Consider the following 25,640-nt stretch of genomic DNA (forward strand, 5'->3'; position numbering starts at 1 on the left):
CAGAGTGAACAGGCAACCTACAGAATGGGAGAAAATTTTTGCAACCTATCCATCTGACAAAGGGCTAATATCCGAATCTACAAAGAACTCAAACAAATTTACAAGAAAAAAAACAAACAACCTCATCAGCAAGTGGGCAAAGATATGAACAGACACTTCTCAGAAGAAGACATTTATGCAGCCAAAAGACACATGAAAAAATGCTCATCATCACTGGCCATCAGAGAAATGCAAACCAAAACCACAATGAGATACCATCTCACACCAGTTAGAATGGCAATCATTAAAAAGTCAGGAAACAACAGGTGCTGGAGAGGATGTGGAGAAATAGGAACACCTTTACACTGTTGGTGGGACTGTAAAGTGGTTCAACCATTGTGGAAGTCAGTGTGGTGATTCCTCAGGGATGTAGAACTAGAAATACCATTTGACCCAGCCATCCCATTACTGGGTATATACCCAAAGGATTATAAATCATGCTGCTATAAAGACACATGTGCATGTATGTTTATTGCAGCACTATTCACAATAGCAAAGACTTGGAACCAAGCCAAATGTCCAACAATGATAGACTGGATTAAGAAAATGTGGCACATATACACCATGGAATACTATGCAGCCCTAAAAAAGGATGAGTTCATGTCCTTTGTAGGGACATGGATGAAGCTGGAAATCATCATTCTCAGCAAATTATTGCAAGGACAAAAAAAAAAAAAACACTGCATGTTCTCACTCATAGGTGGGAATTGAACAATGAGAACACTTGGACACAGGAAGGGGAACATCACACACCAGGGTCTGTCGTGGGGTGGGGAGAGTGGGGAGGGATAGCATTAGGAGATATACCTAATGTAAATGACGAGTTAATGAGTGCAGCACACCAACATGGCACATGTATACATATGTAACAAACCTGCACATTGTGCACATGCACCCTAAAACTTAAAGTATAGTAAAAAAAAAAAAGTGCTGTCCTAGACCACCAAAACTATGCTAATTCCCAGTCTCAGTCTGCAAGCCGGCATTAGAGATTACTGAAACTATCCTCTACCATAATAGTACATGTATTGCTCAACTTTATTTTATTTAACTTTTATTTTAAGTTCTGGGATACATGTACAGAATGTGTGTTATATAGGTAAAGATTACATAGTGTGTCATGGGGGTTTGTTGCACGTGTTTCATCAGCCAGGTACTATGCCTACTATCCATTAGTTATTTTTATCCATTAGTTATTTTAGTTATTTTCCTGATCCTCTCCCTCGTCGCATCCTCTGCCCACCAGTAAGCCCCAGTGTGCATGTTTCCCCTCTCTATGTCCATGTGTTCTCATCAGTCAGCTCCCTCTTATAAAGCAAAAACGTGGTATTTGGTTTTCTGTTTGTTAGTTTGCTGAGGATAATGGCCTCCAGATTCATCCATGTCCCTGCAAAGGACATGATTTCGTTCTTTTTCACGGCTGCATGGTATTCCATGGTGCATATATACCACATTTCCTTTATCAAGTCTATCATTGATGGACATTTAGGTTCACTTTATGTAATTTTATTTCATTTTATTTTGAGGTGGGGTTTCACTCTGTCACTCAGGCTGGAGTACAGTTGTGCAATCTTGGCTCACAGCAACCTCTACCTACCGGGCTTAAGCGAGCCTCCTGCTTCAGCCTCCTGAGCAGCTGGGACCACAGACATGTGCCACTACAGCTGGCTAATGTATATATAGAAAGATATACTTTTTGGTAGAGATGTGGTTTCGCCATGTTGCCCAGGCTAGTCTCGAACTCCTCAGCTCAGGCAATTCACCTGACTCAGCCTCCCAAAGTGTTGGGATTACAGGAATGAGCCACCACGACCCACCATAACTTTGTTTTCAATGTAGTCATACATTAGCATGCTAACCAATGTGTTAGTTCTTTAAGTTAGCAGAGTATTAATTATTGTCTCAGATATTTCTTTTATCTTTTGATCCCACCATGTTACTTTTCTCATATTTTAACTCTTGGTTCACAGAACTATCTTCTCCAAGTTGAGGGTTTCTTAAGAAGGTGAGGGAGAGGAACGTGACATACTAATAACGGAGCATGGAGTTTACTATCGAGAAAATACTCCACACATACATTTGATGACTTTCTAAAATAATGAAGAAATGGAATTCTAGTAAAAGGACTATCATAAATTACCATGGTCAGGGGTATCATTTTGTGTGCTTTATGCAAAATCTTAGGTTAGATGTTAGGGAAATGTAAATACAGAGATAAAGTTCTAACTACCTTTATAAAGATCAAACTCTGTTAAAGAAAACATGAAAAATGAATAATATATATTGTTATGACTCCTTCATTTAATATTTGAATGAACATGAGCGAGTGGCTTTATCTGTGTAGGCCTATGTATCCTTATTCTCTAAGAATAAAAATATGATGAGATGGAGGAGGGATGGGCTAAATAAAGTCAAAAATCCTTTCCGGCCTGGAAGTCCAGTGAGAATCACTAGCAATATGTTTTTGTGATAACACAGAAGGAAAAACTATTTGTGCACAGCAGAAGTGTAATGGACTCCAATGTAAATATTTTTAATGCTTTTTTTTCCACTTTTTACTTTGAAATAAATTTGAACTTCCAACGTCTCAAAATAATGTAAGTTTTTCCCATGTAATCTTCACTTAGATTCTCCAAATGTTACAATGTTGTTACATTTGCACTCTTTTTTTTTTTTTTTTTTGCAATTTTACTCCTTCTATCTTTATCTTTCTCTCTTTTTTTCTGAAATGTACTTTATAGTAACAGAAAAATATTCTAGTTCCAGAACCAATCCAGGATCATATGTTGCATTTAGTTACCATATCTCCTTAATCTCCTTTACTTTGGAAACGTTTTTCTGTTTCTCTTTGTTTTTCAAGGTATTGACAATTTTGAAGAGTACCAGGGAGTTTTGTACAATGTCCCTCAGTTAGCATGATGTTTGCTTAGGATTGTATTCAGGTTGTGCACTTTTGGGCAGAAATACCAGAGTGGTGATGTTTTTGCTCTTTTTCGTGCATCCTATCAGGAGGCACATGATCTTATTACACATATAATTAATTTTGATCACTTGAGTAAGGCATTGCCTTTCTGCACTAAAATGTTTCTCTTTTTTGCTATGAAACTATTAAGGGTGTTGTGAGAAGATATTTTGAGATTATGTATCTTATTTCTCATCATAATTTTGCTCACTAGTCTTACATGAGAGAAGTTTGATGTCAAATTTTATATAATACTCAGATCACATAAAGTACAGTTACATACCAGCTTTATCTAGATCTTCTAATCATGAATAAACCTATCCAATCAAGAAACTGAGATAGTATTAATTATCTCCTTCCATAGCTTGAGAAGGTCAAGAGCCTCCTGAGTAATTCAGTAGGGTTACTACTACACAGGCTGATGAATATTTGAAGAAATAACAGGTAGTCTCTTAGGAGTCTTAGCTATTTAGCACATTTTTGCCACCTCATGTTTCAAAAGTATTTCAAAATGTATCACACATGTGGAGCATTTGTTTTTGCTTTGTTTGGTTATTGGCTGGTCTTTTGGCTTGTAATTCTATGGAATATGATAAATAGTTCCATGTAGACACTTTTTTATTTTAAAAATATACTTTTTTGGAGTATGAAGATATATAGAGAGTGTTCCATTATGTTTTTGTCAGTGTTGGTGATGCAAATGCTGATACATGAAGATGCAAATCTATGAATTACTTTGATTTACCAAAAAAACAAAAGCAAAACAATTTAATGCTTGGTTTACTGACTGATTGCAAAGATTAGATTTGATTTCCTTTTTTTCTTTTTAAAATTATCATTCTTTCAAGCATTAGCTGACAGCTTAAATCTCTGTGAAACATTTTATTAACGATATGAAGTTAGGGGTAATCAGAATATTTATAATGGAAGATGCAGCTTGCCTCTTATTCATAGACATCATGAACATCAATTAGCCTGAGTAATAACATAAATGACCCTTCAAAAATACAGACAAGCATAATCAAATGAGATTTAATTTAAAAGTAAAAAAAAAAAAAAAACTAATCTGAATTACTTAAGACCCAATTATCCAGGAAACTTGGATAAAAGTCAATCTATTTTTCACAAAGCATATGGCAAATCATTTACGTTTGCAAAGTGACAGCAAAGCTAAACATTCCAATCATTAAAATTAAGCTATCTTAAAGCAGCATGTATATAAATATTAGTTTTGGGAAAGTGTGTTTTAGAGTTAAAATACATTAAAGCATAAAGTTAGATAAAGAACTTTCCTGATATCTCCTTGCCCTTAACATAAGATGATTCATTCCCAGGCCTCTAAGGTCATCGTTTATTAGTAAAAGAATTCATCACTGTTATTGTTTTCAGGAGCTACTTGAAGAACTATTGGAAAAGCTGTTCAAAAATTTGAAACTGTGTGACAGTCAAATCATATTTTAGGAAATTTGAATATTTGTTGTATTAATCTGCACTTTCCAGAAAAAGAAAAACTAATAGGAGTTTACATATATGCAACTGTGTGAGTGTGTGTGTGTGTGTGTGTGTGTGTGTATAGAAAGAGATTGACTATAAAGCACAGGCTCACATGATTTTTGAGGTTGAGATGTCCCAGATCTGTGGTGAGCAAGTTGGAAATGCAAGAGAGCCAATAATATAGTTTCAGCCCAAGTCTGAAGCCTGAGAACCAGGAGAATCAAGCAGGTAAGTTTCAGTCTGAGTTCAAGTCTGAAAGCTGGGGGAAAACAACAACAACAACAATGTCCCCACTTGAAGACAGGCAAGGAGAAATAATATTTTCTTAGCCTTTTCTATTCAGGCCTGCAAAGCATTGGATGAGGCCCATCTGTATTGAAGAGAAATATTCTCACAGACATACCCAGTATTCTCACAAACATACCCAGTATTCTCACAGACATAACCAGAAATAATGTTTGATCAATCTGGGCACTCTGTGGCTCAGTCAAGTTGGTGAAAAAAAAATTAATCATCATATTTGTATTCCGTACTTTTGCGGTATTAGAGGGAAAATATATTTGGAGACACGTAAAGTTTGGAGAGTATACTGAATATTAAAATGGAAATATCTTGCAGTCTTTCCAAAAGAGTTCACAACTTTGAAGAGAATTTCTAATGAACCTTAAATTTTGTGAAGCATTTTCCCAGAAGTTATGGCTGATGTTTCAGACACATTTGTGATTGCTTAAGAGTCAAGAAAGAGATGAAGTAGTCTAAAAGTGGGTCTTTGTGGGTGTCACCACGTTTAATGCATGAGCAGGTACAACCTGAACCTTCTGTGAAAATAAGGAAAATTGGGACAAGATTTGATGAAAAAGAATACAGAGTTCCAATGTCACAGAGTCAATCCAGAAGGGCATGTCTAGCTGGGGGCAGAGGGGTGGGGAACTCTAACTCCAAGGAAATGCCTATGGATGGCAGGCAGAACCATCCTGATAATAAGCTTAGTATTTACGTCAGATAGAAAACAATGGCATGAGCCAACATTTTGTGGTTCAATCCTATAGTTTCAAACAATACCTTTCAATTTGACATTCACATATATTTTTCTATTTCTTTAAGATTGGTTGATAGGGTGTGTTTTCATAAAATTAGCTGTCACGAAATAGATTTAGGAAGAAAGCAAATGTTTTCAAATATAGTAATTCACAATAGAAACTAGTAAATAAATACAAGTGGCTCTTTTGTAATACAGAAACAAAAGAAAAGCAAAGTCCCTGATAACCAAGAATGGTAAAAACTAATTTTGCATTTTAATATTTCTTTTGCTAAGGCTAAAATGATTTTAGAGATTGATAAAATTCCCTTAAAAATATATTAGGAATGCAGCAAAGAAAAATTTTAAAAAGTTTCACAGACACACACACACACACACACACACACACACACACACACACACTCTGAAAGAGGAAGGTTAAACCCACTCCAGGTTTCTTTGTGAAAGAAATTGTGTTTTCTTGTGGTTTTTCATTGGGAATCTAAAATAATATGCACACATTTTAAAAAATGCTTATGACAACATCCTTGAAAAGAGATGCATAAGATCAACGTATTTGCCTTCTCTGATTTTTCCTTGATGTCATTATTATTATTTTCTCTTGATATATTTTTGCATAAGGCAGAAAAAATATATATTTATTATTGGAGGGACAAAATCAAAAGCAAATACTTTCATTCAAGGTCTAACATACTATGCTTAGGATGATTATGTCACTAATAAATTCATGATAAATTGGCCTAATATTTACCTATGTTCAAATCAGCGAGGGATATTTTTTCATCATCTTTATCAGGATAAGTTCCTACTCATTCGAAAGATGGCAATGTGTCCTAGCAACCTCCTTCAATAATACTCACTCTTCTGTAATTCCCTCCAGAATATAGCTCATCAAGTAATTTTTTTTTTTGAGACTGAGTCTTGCTCTGACTCACAGTCTAAATCCTCTTCCCTTCTCCTTCCTTTATAATTCCACTGAATATTATGTGCTGTGGAATTTTATCTGAAGAAAAATCATTCATACTTTAGTAATTTGGAAAATAATTATTTTGTGGTCATTCTCTGTTAAGCATGTATGAAATCGAAGCCCATACTGATGTCATTTTATTTAGGGCAACATTAAATGTCTCTTAAGGGAATATCTTAGTGTAATGTATAAAGTACACAATGGTAATTAATTATGCCTACTTCTCTTTCTATATTTTTCTGCTCCCTTATCAGAAATTCAACATTTATAAACCTATTTTTGTCTTCAAGATTTATCTACTTAAGAATTACTTGCGTGGCTCAAGCCTGTAATCGCAGCACTTTGGGAGGCCGAGGTGGGCAGAACACGAGGTCAGGAGATCGAGACCATCCTGACTAACATGGTGAAATCCCGTCTCTACTAAAAATACAAAAACAAAATTAGTCGGGCGTGGTGGGTAAGGTCTTATATACATGGATTTGATTACAGAAACTAATATAATATCTTCTAAATAATGAAAACTAAACGAAACTAATCTGACTATCCACAATGAGGCTACCCTCACCACCTCCAGCATTGTAAATACCAGTTTGTGTCACCATCAACTTTTACCTGGATCCTTGCAACAGCAACCTCTCTAAGTCTTTCTATTCTCAACTAAGTGCCTTGAATAATGAGTTAAAATATAAGTAACACTGTGTCACTGTTTTGCTCAAAACTTTTCAGTTTTTCATTGCTCTCAAAGTAAAAGACAAAGTTCTCCCAAAGGCTCAAAAAGCCCTTCTATGATCTGGTTTGCCATGACCTCTTGCTTGCATCAACTATCTCTCTCCTCATCTCTCACTCCAGCTTCACTGGCCTTATGTTGCTTTCCAAAAACCACAAGCACAAACCTGCCTCAGGGCCTTTGCATTTGCTGTTTACACTAACACCAAAAAGTCACATGGCTCACTATTCCATTTCATCCAGTTCTTTGCTTAGATTTTACATTTGTAAGAACTTTCCTGATTTCCCTATGTAATATAGTAGCCACTACTCCCTTTCTAGCTCCTCTATTTCTCTTAGCACTACCTCATTTTTCCTAATAGAAAGCAGGCTGCAACAAGGTAGGAACATTGTTTTGCTTACCATGGGTCAGTGCCTGACCCATGGGAAATGCTCAATAGATAGTAAATAAATGAATGAAGATATGAATAAACGAATAGGTGGATGGATACAGGAAAAAAGATATATCTTCTAAGTATATTATCTTTTTAAAGCTGTATATATAAGAAACATTTTATCAAATTGCATTTTCATTATGTGCAGTTCATTATATGTCAAATTATACCTTAATAAAGGTATAAAAAACAGTAAACAAATTCAAAATTTTGTATATCAGTGGAATTCATCATGATATATTCAGGTGGTGACTAGCTACATGAATTGAATCAATTAACTTATTATTATTTTCATTATCTTTTCTTCTTTTGCTTTTTCTTTTTTTTGAGATGGAATTTCACTCTTGTCACCCAGGCTGGAGTGCACTGGCACTATCTTGGCTTACTGCAAACTCCACCTCCTGGGTTAAAGAGATTCTTCTGCCTTAGTCTCCACATAACTGGAATTACAGGCAAGTGCTACCACGCCCAGTTTATTTTGTATTTTTAGTAGAGATGGGGTTTCTCCATGTTGGTCAGGCTGGTCTCAAACTCGCAACCTCAGGTGATCCGCCCACCTTGGCCCCCCAAAGTGCTGGGATTACAGGCGTGAGCCACCGCACCTGGCCTTCATTGTCTTTTTCAAGGAGTGAACTTTAGCTAAGAGAAATCTTTGTTATTTCACATAGCCACAAACATAATATTCTTTGTCAGTAGATTCTGTCATCAGCTCTGACACCACAGAGTTTGATACTAGAGTCTTTCTGACAGCAGTCACATTTTCTGGTCTTCACTGGTAGTAATACAAACAGAAACATAAAAGATACAAAATAAAGTTAGAGACAGCAGCTAAAAATTCAATAATTTTCTTGTTACTAGGATCAAAAACAGGGTTTAATTTAACTTCCAGGCTTCCCGTTTTTTTTTCTTTTAAACAGGATACGTTTGAGTTTATTCTTTAAAAAGATTTTAAAAAAAAACTTCTTTGAAACTACAAAATAGTATTGAATCTTTAAGGAGTGCAGTTTATTTCTTCATGTCTGATTGATCAGAAAGTTGAAAAAGTAAATTCTGTTCTGTTCTTTTGTGTTTTATAGTTTATGAGTATGTACATATATATATATATATAACTTAAGTCTTTCTAGGATTTGGGGAGATGAGCAAGATGGGCATTGTTATTCCTGCTTTGTAATCAAGTAGCTGAGGCACAGAGAAGTTAGACGTACTGACGGTCAAAGAGGTATTAAGCATGGCTGAAACTGAGACCCTTGACTTCTCTCCTTAATACAGGACAACACTGCTAAAATACGGTCATGTGTGCCTGTCCTAATCAGAAATTCTTAGCAGAAGTTCAGTTTTAGGACAGTTCTTAAAAAGTGGGAAGATTGAGTGGAGAGCGACAGTGGCTTATCTTAGGTGACCTGGTTTGTTCATCCATAAAAATCACTGGAGGAAGAAGAGATAAAGGCTTGAAATGTAAAATAGAAAGTGGGCTCAGCATAAATGCAAGCCCTGAGCACCGAGAAAAATGAGTGGCAGGCAGCCAACAAGAACTGCTAACTCAACATCTTTTGAGAGTGGAATGAGATTCAAAAGTCTGCTCCCAACCTGCGTGGATATTATGCCAGGGAGCCTTCTAATAGCCAGGCGCTTTTTGAATGCAGCTATCTGCTGGAATTTTAAGATCACCTGGAAAAAGGTTGGGACACATTTCTAGAGAAGAAAACATTTTTATTGTACTTCCCAAGACTAAAAAGCATGAAGATAAATTAAACACAATAAAAATAAGTGAAAACTCTGCAATGTTTATAATCGTAATCAATACACAGATAAGGAAGGATGAGAGAGAGAGACTGCTAAATTTTATGACAAATTATATTGATAAGGTTTCTGTCACATTGGTCTCCTGATATGCAACTGTTTCAGGTACACTAGAATTTGAATAGCAAGAAAACCAGTAAGATGTCTTTGGTTAACAATCTATTATGATATCGTTTCAAGATGGACAACAACCCTGTAAATATACTGTTTTAGGAATTATTTTCCCAGGGAATGAATTGGATAAAGACAGATTTACCAGGTGACTTTTATGTTTAGTTTCTCTTTATTATTGCCATTATTATTGTTATTTTAAATAACTAACAGCATTCGGCTATCTTCGGTATATTTTATTTTTTGGAAATAGCATAAAGAGAAAAAGTAGGAAAGATGAGAAAAAAATAAAGTTATAAAAACAAGTATTATTACTTGGAGTACTTTTTTCAGACTTTAGTTTTTCAGCTGCCTAAAATAATTTTGAAGCTAGAAGATAAATAAATTTTCTATCAGTTTGTGATTTTTATGCTCAATGTACTAAAAATATATCCTTAAAAATAATCATCTAATTTATTATTTCTTCATCTTAGTTCTACTTAACTGATAATCTTGGAGGAAAACACTTGAAGATATAACAAAATGATTAAGTATTTAAGTTTATTTATTCAGCCTAAGAGTAATAGAACAGAGAAATTTGATGTTTAGTTGGTAAGTGAATTTATTTGCCAACAAACCTATCTGTCCTGGCAAAAAATTTGAGTACTGAAAGTGCTTAAAAAACATTTTGTTCTCCATTTGGACACAGGATGGGGAACATCACACACCGGGGCCTGTCGTGGGGTTGGAGGAGGGGGGAGGGATAGCATTAGGAGATATAACTAATGTAAATGACCAGTTAACGGGTGCAGCACACCAACATGGCACATGTATACATATGTAACAAACCTGCACATTATGCACATGTACCCTAGAAGTTAAAGTATAATAATAAAAAAATTTTGTTCTCAATCAATTATTTGAATTAATAGCACTAAAAAACACACCATTTGTGATTATTGAGAATTTTTACAACGGTTTTCTATGAAATAATTAGGAGCAATATTCTAAACCTAACTTCCTTAAAAAGTTTTATATTAAAATGTTATCTCGTACATACAGAGTGACTAATAATATCACCTATAGTGTCTGAAAACCAAACAATGTTAATACTGTTAAATGCATAGCGCTTCATTCAATTAATGCAATTGTTTCTCATATTCAGCCTTAATTAATTTCTTTCTTTCTTTCACTTACAAGCTTGAAAAAATTAGGTTTTAAAAAATCAGATGTGGTGAAAGTGTATTTTGCTTTTAAAATCTATTGTCCATGCTGATAAATAATAACAGCATGATTTGATAAATGCTGTAAAGATATCTGGTGCTAAGATCTAAGATGGAAAAACTATTCCTGCCGGGAGGAATAGGGAAAAAAAGAAAAAAAAAGAAAAAAAAAAAAACTCCTTCAAAGAAATCGTGTTTCACATGAGCTTTGTTTGTTTGTTTTATTATACTTTAAGTTCTAGAGTACATGCGCACAACGTGCAGTTCTGTTACATAGGTATACATGTGCCATGTTGGTTTGCTACACCCATCAACTTGTCATTTACATTAGATATTTCTCCTAATGCTATCCGTCCCCCTGTTCCCCACCCCCTGACAGGCCCCAGTGTGTGATGTGTCCCGCCCTGTGTTCTCATTGTTCAATTCTGTTGCCATTGCTTTTGTTGTTTTAGTCATGAAGCCTTTCCCCATGCCTATGTCCTGAATGGTATTGCCTAGATTTTCTTCTAGAGTTTTTATGGTTTTAGGTCTAACATTAAAGTCTTTAATCCATCTTGAATTAATTTTTGTATAAGGTTTAAGGAAGGGATCCAGTTTCAGCTTTCTACACATGGCTAGCCAGTTTTCCCAGCACCATTTATTAAATAGGGAATCCTTTCCCCATTTTTTGTTTTTGTCATGTTTGTCAAAGATCAGATGGTTGTAGATGTGTGGTGTTATTTCTGAGGCCTCTGTTCTGTTCCATTGGTCTATATATCTGTTCTGGTACCAGTACCATGCTGTTTTGGTTACTGTAGCCTTGTAGTATAGTTTGAAGTCTGGTAGCATGATGCCTCCAGCTTTATTCTTTCTGCTTAGGATTGTCTTGGCAATGCAGGCTCTTTTTTGGTTCCATATGAACTTTAGTTTTTTTCCAATTCTATGAAGAAAGTGATTGGTAGCTTGATGGGGATGGCACTAAATCTATAAATTACCTTGGGCAGTAAGGCCATTTTCACGATATTGATTCTTCCTATCCATGAGCACGGAATGTTCTTCCATTTGTTTATGTCCTCTTTTATTTTGTTGAGCAGTGCTTTGTAGTTCTCTTTGAAGGGGTCCTTCGCATCCCTTGTAAGTTGGATTCCTAGGTATTTTATTCTCTTTGTAGCAATTGTGAATGGGAGTTCACTCATGATTTGGCTATTTGTCTGTTATTGGTGTATAGGAATGTTTGTGATTTTTGTACATTGATTTTGTATCCTGAGACTTTGCTGAAGTTGCTTATCAGCTTAAGGAGATTTTGGGCTGAGACAATGGGGTTTTCTAAATACACAATCATGCCACCTGCAAACAGAGACAATTTGACTTCCTCTTTTCCTAATTGAATACTCTTTATTTCTTTCTCTTGCCTGATTGCCCTGGCCAGAACTTCCAACACTATGTTGAATAAGAGTGGTGAGAGAGGGCATCCTTGTCTTATGCTGGTTTTCAAAGGGAATGCTTCCAGTTTTTGCCCATTCAGTATGATACTGGCTGTGGGTTTGTCATCAATAGCTCTTATTATTTTCAGATACATTCCATCAACAACTAGTTTATTAAGAGTTTTTAGCATGAAGCACTGTTGAATTTTGTCAAAGGCCTTTTCTGCATCTATTGAGATAATCATGTGTTTTTTGTCATTGGTTCTGTTTATGTGATGGTTTACGTTTATTGATTTGCATATGTTGAACCAGGCTTGCATCCCAGGGATGAAGCCGACTTGATCGTGGTGGATAAGCTTTTTGATGTGCTGCTGGATTTGGTTTGCCAGTATTTTATTGAGGATTTTTGCATTGGTGTTCATCAGAGATATTGGTCTAAAATTCTCTTTTTTGGTTGTGTCTCTGCCAGGCTTTGGTATCAGGATGATGCTGGCCTCATAAAATGAGTTAGGGAGGATTCCCTCTTTTTCTATTGATTGGAATAGTTTCAGAAGGAATGGTACCAGCTCCTCTTTGTACCTCTGGTAGAATTTGGTTGTGAATCCGTCCGGTCCTGCACGCTTTTTGGTTGGTAGGCTATTAATTATTGCTTCAATTTCGGAGCCTGTTCTTGGTCTATTCAGAGATTAAACTTCTTCCTGGTTTAGTCTTGGGAGGGTGTATGTGTCCAGGAATTTATCCATTTCTTCTAGATTTTTGTAGTTTCTTCTATTTTATTTGCGTAGAGGTGTTTATAGTATTCTCTGATGGTAGTTTGCATTTCTGTGGGATTGGTGGCGATATCCCCTTTATCATTCTTTTATTGTGTCTATTTGATTCTTTTCTCTTTTCTTCTTTATTAGTGTTGCTAGCAGTCTACCAATTTTGTTGATCTTTTCAAAAAAAAACCAGCTCTTGGATTCATTGATTTTTTGAAGGGTTTTTTGCATCTCTTATCTCTTTCAGTTCTGCTCTGATCTTAGTTATTTCTTGCCTTCTGCTAGCTTTTGAATTTTTTGCTCTTACTTCTCTAGTTCTTTTAATTGTGATGTTAGGGTGTCATTTTTAGATCTTTCCTGCTGTCTCTTGTGGGCATGGAGTGCTATAAATTTCCCTCTACACACTGCTTTAAATGTGTCCCAGAGATTCTGGTACATTGTGTCTTTGTTCTCATTGGTTTCAAAGAACATCTTTGTTTCTGGCTTCATTTCCTTATTTACCCAGTAGTCATTCAGGAGCAGGTTATTCAGTTTCCATGTAGTTGTGTGGTTCTGAGTGAGTTTCTTAATCCTGAGTTCTAATTTGATTGCACTGTGGTCTGAGAGACAGTTTGTTGTGATTTCTGTTCTTTTACATTTGCTGAGGAGTGCTTTACTTCCAACTATATGGTCAATTGTAGAATAAGTGTGATGTGGTGCTGAGAAGAATGTATATTCTGTTGATTTGGGGTGAAGAATTGTGTAGATGTCTATTAGATGTACTTGGTGCAGAGCTGAGTTCAAGTCCTGGATATCCTTGTTAATCTTCTGTCTCATTTATCTAATATTGACCGTGGGTGTTAGAGTTTCCCATTATTATTGTGTGGGAGTCTAAGTCTCTTTCAGGTCTCTAAGGATTTGCTTTATGAATCTGGGTGCTCCTGTACTGGATGCATATATATTTAGGATAGTCAGCTCTTCTTGTTGAATTGATCCCTTTACCATTAGGTAATGGCCTTGTCTCTTTTGATCTTTCTTGGTTGAAAGTCTGTTTTATCAGAGACTAGGATTGCAACTCCTGCTTTTTTTTGCTTTCCATTTGCTTGGCAGAGCTTCTTCTATTCCTTTATTTTGAGTCTATGCGTGTCTCTGCATGTGAGATGGGTCTCCTAAAGAAAGCACACTGATGGGTCTTGATCTTTATCCAATTTGCCAGTCTGTGTCTTTTAATTGGGGCATTTAGCCTATTTACATTTAAGGTTAATATTGTTATGTGTGAATTTGATCCTGTCATTATGACGTTAGCTGGTTAGTTTGCCCGTTAATTGGTGTAGTTTCTTCAATATATTAAATAGATGAAACAGTCTTCTATGAGAATACAATAACATCTAGGATTTTCATAGCTAGAGAAGAGGAATCAGTGCCTGGCTTTAAATCATCAAAGGACAGAATGACTCTCTTGTTAGGGGATAATGTAGTTGGTCACTTTAAGTTGAAGACAATGCTCACTTATCATTCTGAAAATCCAAAGGCCCTTAAGAATTATGCTAAATCAACTCTCCTGTACTCTATAAATTAAACAATAATTCCTGGATGACAGCATAGTTTACAGCATAGTTTACTGACTATTTTAAGCCCATGATTGAGACCTACTACTCAGAAAAGATTCCTTTAAAAATTGAACTGCTCATTGACAATACGCCTAGTCACTCAAGAGCTATGATGGAGATGTACAAGGAGATTAATGTTGTTTTCCTGCCTGCTAAGGGAACATCCATTCTGCAGCTCATGGATCAAGGATTAATTTTGACTTCCAAGTCTTATTATTTGAGAAGTACATTTAGTAAGGCTGTAAGTGCCATAGATAGTGATTCCTCTGATGGATCTAGGGAAAGTGAAGTGAAAGTCCTCTGTAAAGGATCTACCATTCCAGATGTCATTAAGAACATTTGTGATTAATGAAAAGATACCAAAACATTAGCATTAACAAGAGCTTGGAAGAAGCTGCTTCCAACCATCATGGGTGACTTTGAGGGGTTCAAAACTTCAGTGGAGGAAGTAATTGCAGATGTGGTAGAAATAGCAAGATAACTGGAATTAGAAATGGAGCCTGAATATGTGTCAGAATTGCCGCAATCTCAACATAAATATTGAACAGATGAGGAGTTGCTTCTTATTAATGAGCAAAAGAAAAAATAAAAAAATTTTGAGATGGAATCCACTGATGGTGAAGATGCTGTGACCATTGTTGAAATGACAACACAAGATTTTAAATCTTATATAAACTTATGTCACTAGGAAATAAACCATTACTATAACATAAAGCACTGCTTAATAAATCAGTGGCACAGTTTGAGAGGATTGACTCCAAATACAACTTTCAAGTAGAACTTGAAAGAAGTTCTACTCTAGGTAAAATGCTATCAAACAGCATTGCATGCAACAGAGAAATCATTCCTGAAAGGAAGAGCCAATTAATATTGCAAACTTCATTTGTTGTCTTATTTTCGGAATTGCCATAGCCACCCCACCCTTTAGCAACAACCAGCCTGATCGGTCAGCAGTCACCAACAGTGAGGCAAGATACCCCACCAACAGAAAGATTACAACTTGCTGAAGCCTCAGATGGTTGTTAACATTTTGTAGCAATAAATTATTTTGTATTAAGGTATCACATTGATTTTAGACATAATGCTATTAATAAACACTTAATAGATTACAGTATCATGAAAACATACTTTTTTTATACACTGGAAAACCAGAAAATTCATGTGATTTGCTTGATTGCAATATTTGTTTTATTGTGGTACTCTAGACCAAACCTATCCATCTTGGAGGTATGCCTGTAGTTCCCTTTAGATATAGAAATGTATTCTATCTAAATAGGTTTCAAATAAATTTGTAAATGTATTGAAATTACAAATTATTGAGCTACTGAAGGAGTAAATTAACAAGCCCCTTTCTTTTCCTTTTTTTCTTCCTTTCACTAGTTTAACTTTCATGGATTTCATGTAATTTACTTTTGTACTGAAAAATATCCCTGCCTTTTCTCAGGGCTAACAGAAACCTAAATATGTAGTGCATGGTTACTGAGCAACCCAACACTTGATTTCTAGGACTCCGTGTCTCCAGAATTAACAGTCACTGAAACTAAATTTAGTTCAAGGAGTTTTGGACTTTTGTGACTTATTATAATGTTAAATGAAGAAGGGGTTTAAGTAGCGGTATGTTCCGGTAGCTTTATGGAAGGAAAGGAAACAGAATAAACATTGGGAAGATATATGCTTGAGAAATTGGCTTGAACACTCAAAGGTGTAAGAGAGATACTGCTTTACTGACTCATTGGTTTTTAAAAGCAATTTGGAAGAGAACAAACACATCTGTAGAGTAATAATACAAAAGTAAATATATATTTAATGTAAAGCAGTTATATTTATTATATATCAAATAAGAACTTCACCAATATTCGAACCCTACATTTCAGCTACATTTTTTGAAATGAGAGATGCCTATTAAGTGCCTATTAACATTACTTCTAAAGTCCACACAGCTGTAGAGTCATGTGACCAGGAAGAAGTCCCTTTATGTGTGTAAGCAGAAGGTCTTAGAGGTGGAGTGGGGTAGAGTGGTTTCAGAGAAGTGATAAGGAAGGGGAAGTGGTTCTTGGTCTCTTTGCTCTATAAGGATCCATGTGCAGAGGGTGGAAATCTAGCAAGGCTTCCCAGCTGTCACTGCCTCTGAGACTTCTGGATCTAGTCCAGTTGTATGCTCTCTGCAGGATCTCTGGAGTCAGAGAACAAAATATGGGGACCTGTAAGACTGTTTTTGCATGTGATGCTAACTTCAGGTTTAATGTTACAAGATGAAGCTGGCCCTACTGTGGCAAGAAGGTCTGGGGGTCATCAGTGTTACAGTATAAGTTCAAGTTATTTAAAGAATTGTTGCAGAAAGCTTTTAGAGAATTTTCAAGTTAAACTATATTCTGAACCAAACTTGAAACTGAAACTATATAGTTCTAAGAAGATCCTTTAATTGAATATAGCAGTGGATTAAATGTGTGCTCAGAAAATAATTATGATGTTATTGATCAGTTGCTTTAAAGTAAAATCATGTGTTACTCCCATTTGTATTGTTGGCCCATATGCAGTAACAGAAATTGAAAATAAGACCAGCCTACTAAGTGCCAATCGCCAATAGAAAGGTTATTATTAGTATTTTTGCTGTATTTTCTGTTTGATCTCTGAATCTCACCAGGAATTGCTACAAAGGCTTTCCAGGCCACATAGTCATATTTAAAGATATAGAGTTCCTCTGTTTGGGATGCAGCCCTACTCCTAAGGTTCATATGACAAACGTAGCCCAGTTTATCTTCTTTACAATAAATTAAGTTACTGCACTGATAAGCTTTTGCAAAGAAGTCCCCGGTCATTAAAATATTGTGTATTTTGGACCACATTTAATTCAGCTTCGCTCTTCAAATTTCTGGTATTTACTCATCCACAAACATAAATGGAAAGATTAATTCTCTGCCAATGTTTTTGTTTCATGTCATCCAACAAACCATGTATATGTTAGTTCATAACTAAGAAAGAGAAGCTTTTTTTTTGTCATTTTCACTTGCCTTATCATTATATCATCATCACTGGAAAAAAATATTTCTAGCACTGACTTGTGTGTGACGCCAACCTAGAACTATAAGAAATGCACATAAAAGGTCATATAATTCTTTCCTTCAAAAAGATATCAAGCTTTACATCTTCTAATGAGTTTTATCTTTAACTGTCAGTAACTAGGCACCTACTCCAATGAGGCAGTTCTTGCCCTGGACTTAGTCGTTGACTTCAATAAATTATTTTTAATATCTTCAAAGAGGGTAAATTTTTGTCATTTAATATGTACTTTGTTATGGTTCCCTTGAGGGCCTATAGAGATGAGATCAGAGTCATGGGGCCTCCAGTTCCTGGGACCCAATCCCAGTCACTATATGTACAGGCTGTGCGGCCTTGACCTTGTCTCAACATTCCCCAGCTTCACTAATGTCACCTGCAAAATGATAACATCAAGATTAGTTAGCCCATGGAGTGTAGGGAGTAATACAGGAGGAAATATAACATGTGGAAATCACTTCATAGAGTGACCAGTCCCTAATCAAGGTAATTATGTGTTAGGTTTAATCATTCTAAGTCAAGTTGGGTAATTTGGGGTAGGTTCAGTAATACTAAAGTTGAATAAAAGATGCTTTTACCTCTTGAATTGTTTTATACATTAGAAGAAGTTTTCAAGAATAATCTACGAAACGAATTGCATAGTTGGAACAAGTATATGGACATCCAAGATCATGATGCTAAAAGACATAACATGGGTTACAAGTATCCTATCGATTCACTGGTTAATAAATTATATTTTAAACTTTTTAGTTACAATTTCTACATACTGCTTAAGAGAGCAAAGTTGCTCTGCCATCTTGGAGCTGCTAATCTAGAAAGGATTTAAACAAATTTAAAATGTTTAATGATGAAGTTCGGTGTTGGTCCTGATTTTGTGCATTTTGAGACACCAGAGATGAGGAATATGTGTGAGAGAATATTTGACTCTTGACATGACAGTTTCATAAATTTTTAACAGCAATTGTAGATAGTGTTTTTGAATTCCATTTTACCATAAATTTTACTGTAGTATGTTGTTTTTCTCTAGACATCTTGACAGCTCGTTATAAGTTGAAAATTCTCCCATCCTCTCTAATGGGTAGCCATAGCACAATTTTCCTTAACACATTGTGGTCCTATCACTGGTGACATTGTTTCTTTCTATTTTTAAAGTTCTCTGGTCATAGAGGTTGCTTATTATTTTCTTAACTCCCTGGGAACTGTGCACTTAAACCATAAAAGCCTCTCCTCTAAACAGAGCCTCACGTTACTACCTTTGCCAAAGGCTAGGAGGGATTTATCACGGTGCTACATCATGCGTTTGAATAGGAGCTGACATAGATATATAATACGGTTTAGTCGAAGCAGTTGACGTTGTCGGAATGATAACTCTTGATCTAGGAAGCTCTGAAGTAATGAGGGGGGATAAATTTGCATGATTTGTGCCATAAGCAATATTTATAATGTGAAAAGGATTTAAAGATTAATACATTCCCAGAGCCACACATGAAAGAGACAGGAAAGGTTACTTGATGATAATCCAAATGCTCTATTTATTTGCAGTGCTTTCATCTGAAAGATTTTCTTACATTTATTTTCTTCTACCCTCATTCATTTAGTATACAAAGAAGACAGTGATATCTTCCTAAGTTCAAAATATTTGCTGCAAGTTTAACTCTTTTAATTAAGAAGAGGAGACACAATGCTAGTTGAAGAAATCATTGATTGTCTCTCATTAGTTAATGGCCTACAGTACTTTGTAAGTTCTTATGTCATTAACTCCTTGTTTTGAGAATCAAATAGCTTGAAGTATTTTCCACAAAATATCTGAATTATTGTTTTGTCTAATTATCAATTGGTAGAAAAAGAAACTGATCCTGTAGCCCCTAAACTATATAATTGCAAAGTTCGATTATTGAATTCTGAGATTGACAACACTATGAAAGATCTTAGAATAATTTCTTAGGAATTACTTGTCATGCACATGTGCAATAATATAGAAAGTTTTCAAAATGGCTTAATACTAAGTGCTTTCCTTTCCCATTCTTTCCCTTTCTTTTTAAAAATCAAATGAATCTGAGGTAGCAGGAGGGACTCAACTCTGGAAGCAGGACTCAGATATTAGACCAAATTGACAACAAGCTAAAACAAGGACACGGCAGAAGCCACTCTCCATAAGACATGACCGCCAGTGTGCCCCATCAGCTTACCATTGTGACAGCAACACCAGGAAGTTATTGCCCCTTTCCATGGCAATGACCCAATAACCTGGAACTTACCACCCTCTTTGTAGAAATATCTGCAAAATCTGTCCCCTACTTTGCATACAATTAAAAGTGGGTATAAATATGAGTGCAGACATGCCTCTGAGCTGCTGCTCTGGGCACACTGCATGTGGGGTAGCCATGCTTTGCAAGGATCAGGACCTCTGCTGGTACTGTACACTGCCGCTTCAATAAAAGTTAGACAGTTTACTGTCTAACACCACCAGCTTGCCCTTGAATTCTTTCCTGGGCAAAGCCAAGAGCCCTCCCGGGCTGTTATTAGTCTGTTCTTGGATTGCTATAAAAAACTACCTGAGATTGGGTAATTCATAAAGAAGAGAGGTTTAGTTGACTCACTGTTCTGCAGGCTTTATAGGAAGAAGCATGGCTGGGGAAGCCTCGGGAAACCTACAATTATGGTGGAAGGGGAAGCAGGCACATCTCACGTGGTGAGAGCAGGAGAAAGAGAGCGAAGGGGGAAGTACTACATGCTTTCAAACAACCAGATCTCATGAGAACTCACTATTATGAGAACAGCAAGGGGGAAGTCCACCCCTGTGATTGAATCACCTACCACCAGGCCCCTCCTCCAACACTGGAGATTACAATTTGAATAATATTTGGGTGGGGACACAGAACCAAACCATATCACAAGCTAAGCCCCAATTTGGGGGCTTACTTGCTCTTCATCAACTCCAGGTGCAGTGTAAAAATTAAAAACTTGTAAGGAAAGCATTCACATGTGGGTTCAAGAGAAACCAAGAATTAAATTTGCGGGCCTGACGTGGTAGCTCACACCTGTAATCCCAGCACTTTGGGAGGCCTAAGCGGGTGGATCATCTAAGGTCAGGAGTTTGAGACCAGCCTGGCCAGCAGGTCAATACAAAAAATTAGCGGGTGTGATGGCGAATGTCTGTAATCCCAGCTACTTATGAGGCGGCTGAGGCAGGAGAATTGCTTGAACCCAGGAGGTGGAGGTTGCAGTGAGCTGAGATCACGCCACTGCGCTCCAGGCTGGGCGACAGAGTGAGACTCTGTCTCTAAAAAAAAAAAAAAACACAAAGAATTAAATTTGTTTTGATATCTACATATATTCTGATTTTAATTCCTGTGGCAAATGATGTTGTGATGGTATAGTTGTGTCTGCGCACTTCTAAAACATTTAAAACTAATTCAAAAGTGAGGGACTCTGTCAGTCAAACATAAGATTTTTTTTATGGTGCCAAATTGCATTCACTGCTATGAAATGTAATACTTATTCTCGAAGTCTGGACAGAGACTGAACAGTCAATGGTATGATTGGCCTCAGCATCAGAGCTGCCAAATAGGCTCACACTCTTGCTTGACTTTTCCATCACAAGTCTTCTTGCATAGTTTTCGTTGTTTTTTTTTTTTTTTTTTTTTTGGCAGATCGTATCGCAATCAGAAAAGAAATCTGGATATTATGACTTATTTTATAATATTCCTTTCAGGCAAAAATGAAGAAATTTATTCTCCCTTATCTCATGTCTCATGAAGCATGACCTAATATTACATCTATTTTACAAATGAGGGGACTCATTTAGAAAATATAGGCAAGGTAATATAAGAAATAAGTAAGGTCAGAACCAGAGATCTCCCAATTCTGCAATTTTTCTTCCATAGTGAAACAGTAATTTTTCTCTGGGTAATTTTTGTGAAGAGAAATTTAGATAAAAAATTATATTTTCCCCTTAAAGGCACACAATACATATTATAAAATGCAATTGATTAAAGATAATTATTTGGTTCATTGATAGAAATGTTAAAAACAGTTAAGGTTCACATATACAATGTAAAGATGTAGTCAATCATTAACAGTTATTATAGCAAATCAAACGGATCCAGATTAAATTGTTTCACAAGAATAGTGCTCTTGACTTTATAATCAAAAGTCTATTTTTTCTGCGTATAGTCTCTGTTCCATTTTAGTGGCTTTGAATGGTTGCATGCTTATTGATGTTTACGTAGATCCATTTTCAATTGAACACTATAAACTCATTGGATAGGTTTCTCAGCCTTACTGACCTACACTTAAAAGAAAAATTAATGATCTGCCTATTTTGTTTTCTTCACACCTGATAATATATGTTGTAACTAAAATTCCCAGCCATAGAGTCAGTCAGGGCTCAATTTCAGTACTGAGGCTCCACTTTCTAGCTGTCTATTGAGTAGGTTACTACCCTCTGCTTAAAGACTGTTTGCTGGGTAGTAACTTCCCTGGTGAGCAGTCATTGTCTGTAAAATAAGGGTAACATTGTCCTTGTGCTACAGAATTATTGTCAGAATTTGCATAATACAATGGGACAATCCTTGCTATATAGTAAGTGGTCAAAATGTTGATACTCTATTACTACTTTTGCCACATCTCTCTATGTCCTGCAGCAAGTGTAGAATAGTTTATATTGAAGATAGGAACTGCATCAAAATAAGGACCTCTGCAAAGCCTTATCTTACCACCCCAAGGCATGAGATTTCTTCCTTTTGACAATAATCATGACTATTATTTGCTCATTAATTTACCATTGACTTGCATTGTTTGTCGTCATATATATTTGTGTGTCCTATTACCCCAACTCTGAAGAAACTATTTGAAGCAAAGTGTCTGTACTTTTAAATCTATGTAAATAATATGATATATTGTTTTTGACTCTGATAGATTATCAGAAAGTATTTTGTTGAAAGAATAGGCCACTTACAAAAAGTCAAATGACCTTATTTCCAGCCATGGTTCTTAGGCTCAGTAAACTACTTTTTCTTAGGCAAGTCACTTGATCGCGTCAAGTAATATTGCCCTCATTTGTAAAATTGTAACCCAGTCACCCTACCACTGATGATTATGAGTAATGATTCATTATCTTGAATCATACAAGGTAATGCAGATGAAAGTACTTTAAACATTAAGCATGTGCCAAGTTAAGAAGTTAAAGACCTAACTTGAAAGTAAGAATGAGAGTTAGCTCTTATCATGATGTCTCAATGCATAATAGTAAAACATTTAGTTGCATTTATGTACTTATAATTACAATGTGATTTTTGAAAATCCACTTGAATACAATAATGTACAGATGGATATGATCTGCTTATAAACAATAGCTACTGTTAGTACTATTCTGTGTTTCCTGAAGTCTACTGTTAAGTAGCAAGGAGGTATATGTGTAAATGGGAAGAAAATAAGCATGGAAAGGTAATTACTTGCATGAATGCTATGTCGCCAACACCACAAACCCCCATTAGGAACGAGGAGGTCAGAGTGAAGAAGAACTGAAGGCGGATGAGAATAACTTTTGTTATTTCTTCACTTCCAGATCGACCTTTCACTCTACTGGAAGAATAGTCTTGAAATCCAACCTTCCTTCTAGGGTTATAATAAACATAGACAAGGTTTATTTCCATTTCTTTCAGAGGCTGAAGTGAGAAATGTTGAAATACCACATGAAGGACCTTGGTTATAATGTTTCCAGCTGAGTCTGGAGGCTGAAGTGCTGAAAATTCTCACAAGGGATCCAGACTTCATGATATTTCCAGACAAACTCTGTAGCCTCTGGAGTCTGGGTAAACTTAAGTTCCCCTCAAAGTTGTTCCACCCAAAGGGGATTATTAACGGAGAGCTTTAGGCAAGTTTTCTTAATGATGTTTAGTATATAGTATGTTATTGTTTGTGAAGATTGCTATGCTTTGGATGGGAAAGGAATGAATATTTTTCTCTTAATGTCAAATGTTAACTGCATTACAGAAAGTGCTGTTTCTTCTCCTAGTTTTTCTTTTTTTTCTTTTTTTTGACCTCTCCTCAACAAGAGGCCTGTGGAAAATGAAGCGTTACCTGAACTTAATAGGTTTCAATCTGCACGAGCTGCTTCAGTGATATTTTTGAGTCTATTAAAAGGGACTCAAAATTGCACAGCAGGAAGGCACCACGAAATATTTCCTTGCAGCTCTGTTTTCTAGATTATCCAAAAAGAAAAAAATGCGTAATTTATTAGTTTCTTTTGTTGCTGCTCAATTAATGTAGAAGAGGCTGCTTCACACTAAAAAATTACTAGGATTACTGACATAGCCATGTGAATAATCAGAAGTGCTAAGGGAATGACCAGAAGGGCTAAAGAAATGAGACTCAAATAATAAAGTCTTGATTATTTAAATAACAAGGCAGGAAAAAGCAGTGTTTAGTTTGAAAACTAAACTATTACATTCTAATGAAATATTTGGTTATTCTTTTGTAATAATCTAGACAACATGCCTTAGTATTCTTTATTTTGTTATTTTATTCTGTTAATAAATAATTTAAAAATTAAATATTAAAAATCTACTTCAAATGATTGATACAATTTTTAAAATTATGTGATACAGAAAACATAAGCAAATCATTTCTTTCATATTCCAACTCTGTCTATATCCTCGTATCATTAATATTTTGGTTGATATCTGATGTAACACTGAATCAGCTCCTATAGGTTGACTTTGTTATGTACAAAGATCTTGGGAAAAACAAGCCTTTCCCTTGCTGTGTGTTTTGGATATAAAACAGAATATATACATAAAATTGATTTTATTATTTGTCCTAACATTGTAGAAAAACACAGAAATACTATAAAAGCATGTAAGCACTGATTTCCATATAGATGCCCATTACATAATTGCAAAGTAAATCTTGTCTTTTAAAAGACCATTCTCTTTCAAAGAAATGTGTTTATTTTACCTTAAATCAGAGTCCTGTTTTTGCTTTTGTGGCACCAAATTAAGCAGAATAAATATTATGTGCAATATTACAGTGGTTAAAATATTTACTTCACACCTTTCTGTTACTTTAGGCGAAGACATAGGGGAAGTGACATAGAAAAGTGTCACAATTGTTTCTATAAATATATATAAAATATATATGGACAGGCAGAATCCTCACAGTGAGATTAAAATTTCTTTTGTTTAAACTTTCTTCACACTCTTCCCAGCATGGTTGGTAATTGACTGAATTTTAGCCAACAGATATACAAGATAAGTAGAAGTTTTTACTGAATGAACTTCTGCAGGCAGAAAGTAAATTTATTGTTCTTATGACTTCATTTTTAACTTTAAAAATTTGCTTTTGATTAAATAAACCGTCCCCATTCTCAACTTTGTGGTTGAAATATTTGTTCTCATAGTTTTCCGTTATTTATTTCATTTAACAAAATTCGCAGTACAGCTAGGGGAATGAATAGTCCAGGTTTACCAGGACCCCAGGACTTCCCGTGCTAAAACTTCCAGTGCTAAAACAAGGAGTCCCAAAACAAACTGAGATGATTGGTCACGCTAACTGTACAGGCGAGAAATCGTGTGACTATAGACTTCCTCAAGTCTAACTCAGAATTCTGCACTGCAAGAGGCTCTTGTGGTCATATTCCCCACTATTTCTCTCTTTGTTATCGTATCTCTCCTTCCCCACTCACATAGCTTTGTTTGGCTCCTCCAGGTTTGATGTGGAAAGAGGCAGAAAGATCTGATCAGATAGTTAGAGGTGAAATCTATCTCAGTAAGCTCTGAGATGAACTTGCTTTCTCTTACACCTTCGAATTCAATTTCACCAGATGAAAAGAGAAGATCTGCCTCATACATTCTTTCTGATATTTCCCTGTAGCATGTTGAGGTTTTGAGAATAAATTACTTTATCTGCAATAGTTTATTCTCATGATTAGAAATGTAGTACAAATTAAATTTGTATTAGCCACAAGCTACACTGCCTTAATATGAGCCTTCTCTAAGAACTCAAAAATATAGTGGCACATTGAGATGCATTGTTGAAGTTATTGGAATTATTCCTT

This window comes from Pan paniscus, chromosome 15 (assembly GCF_029289425.2).
Source record: "Pan paniscus chromosome 15, NHGRI_mPanPan1-v2.0_pri, whole genome shotgun sequence".
In the NCBI taxonomy this organism is placed as follows: domain Eukaryota; kingdom Metazoa; phylum Chordata; class Mammalia; order Primates; family Hominidae; genus Pan; species Pan paniscus.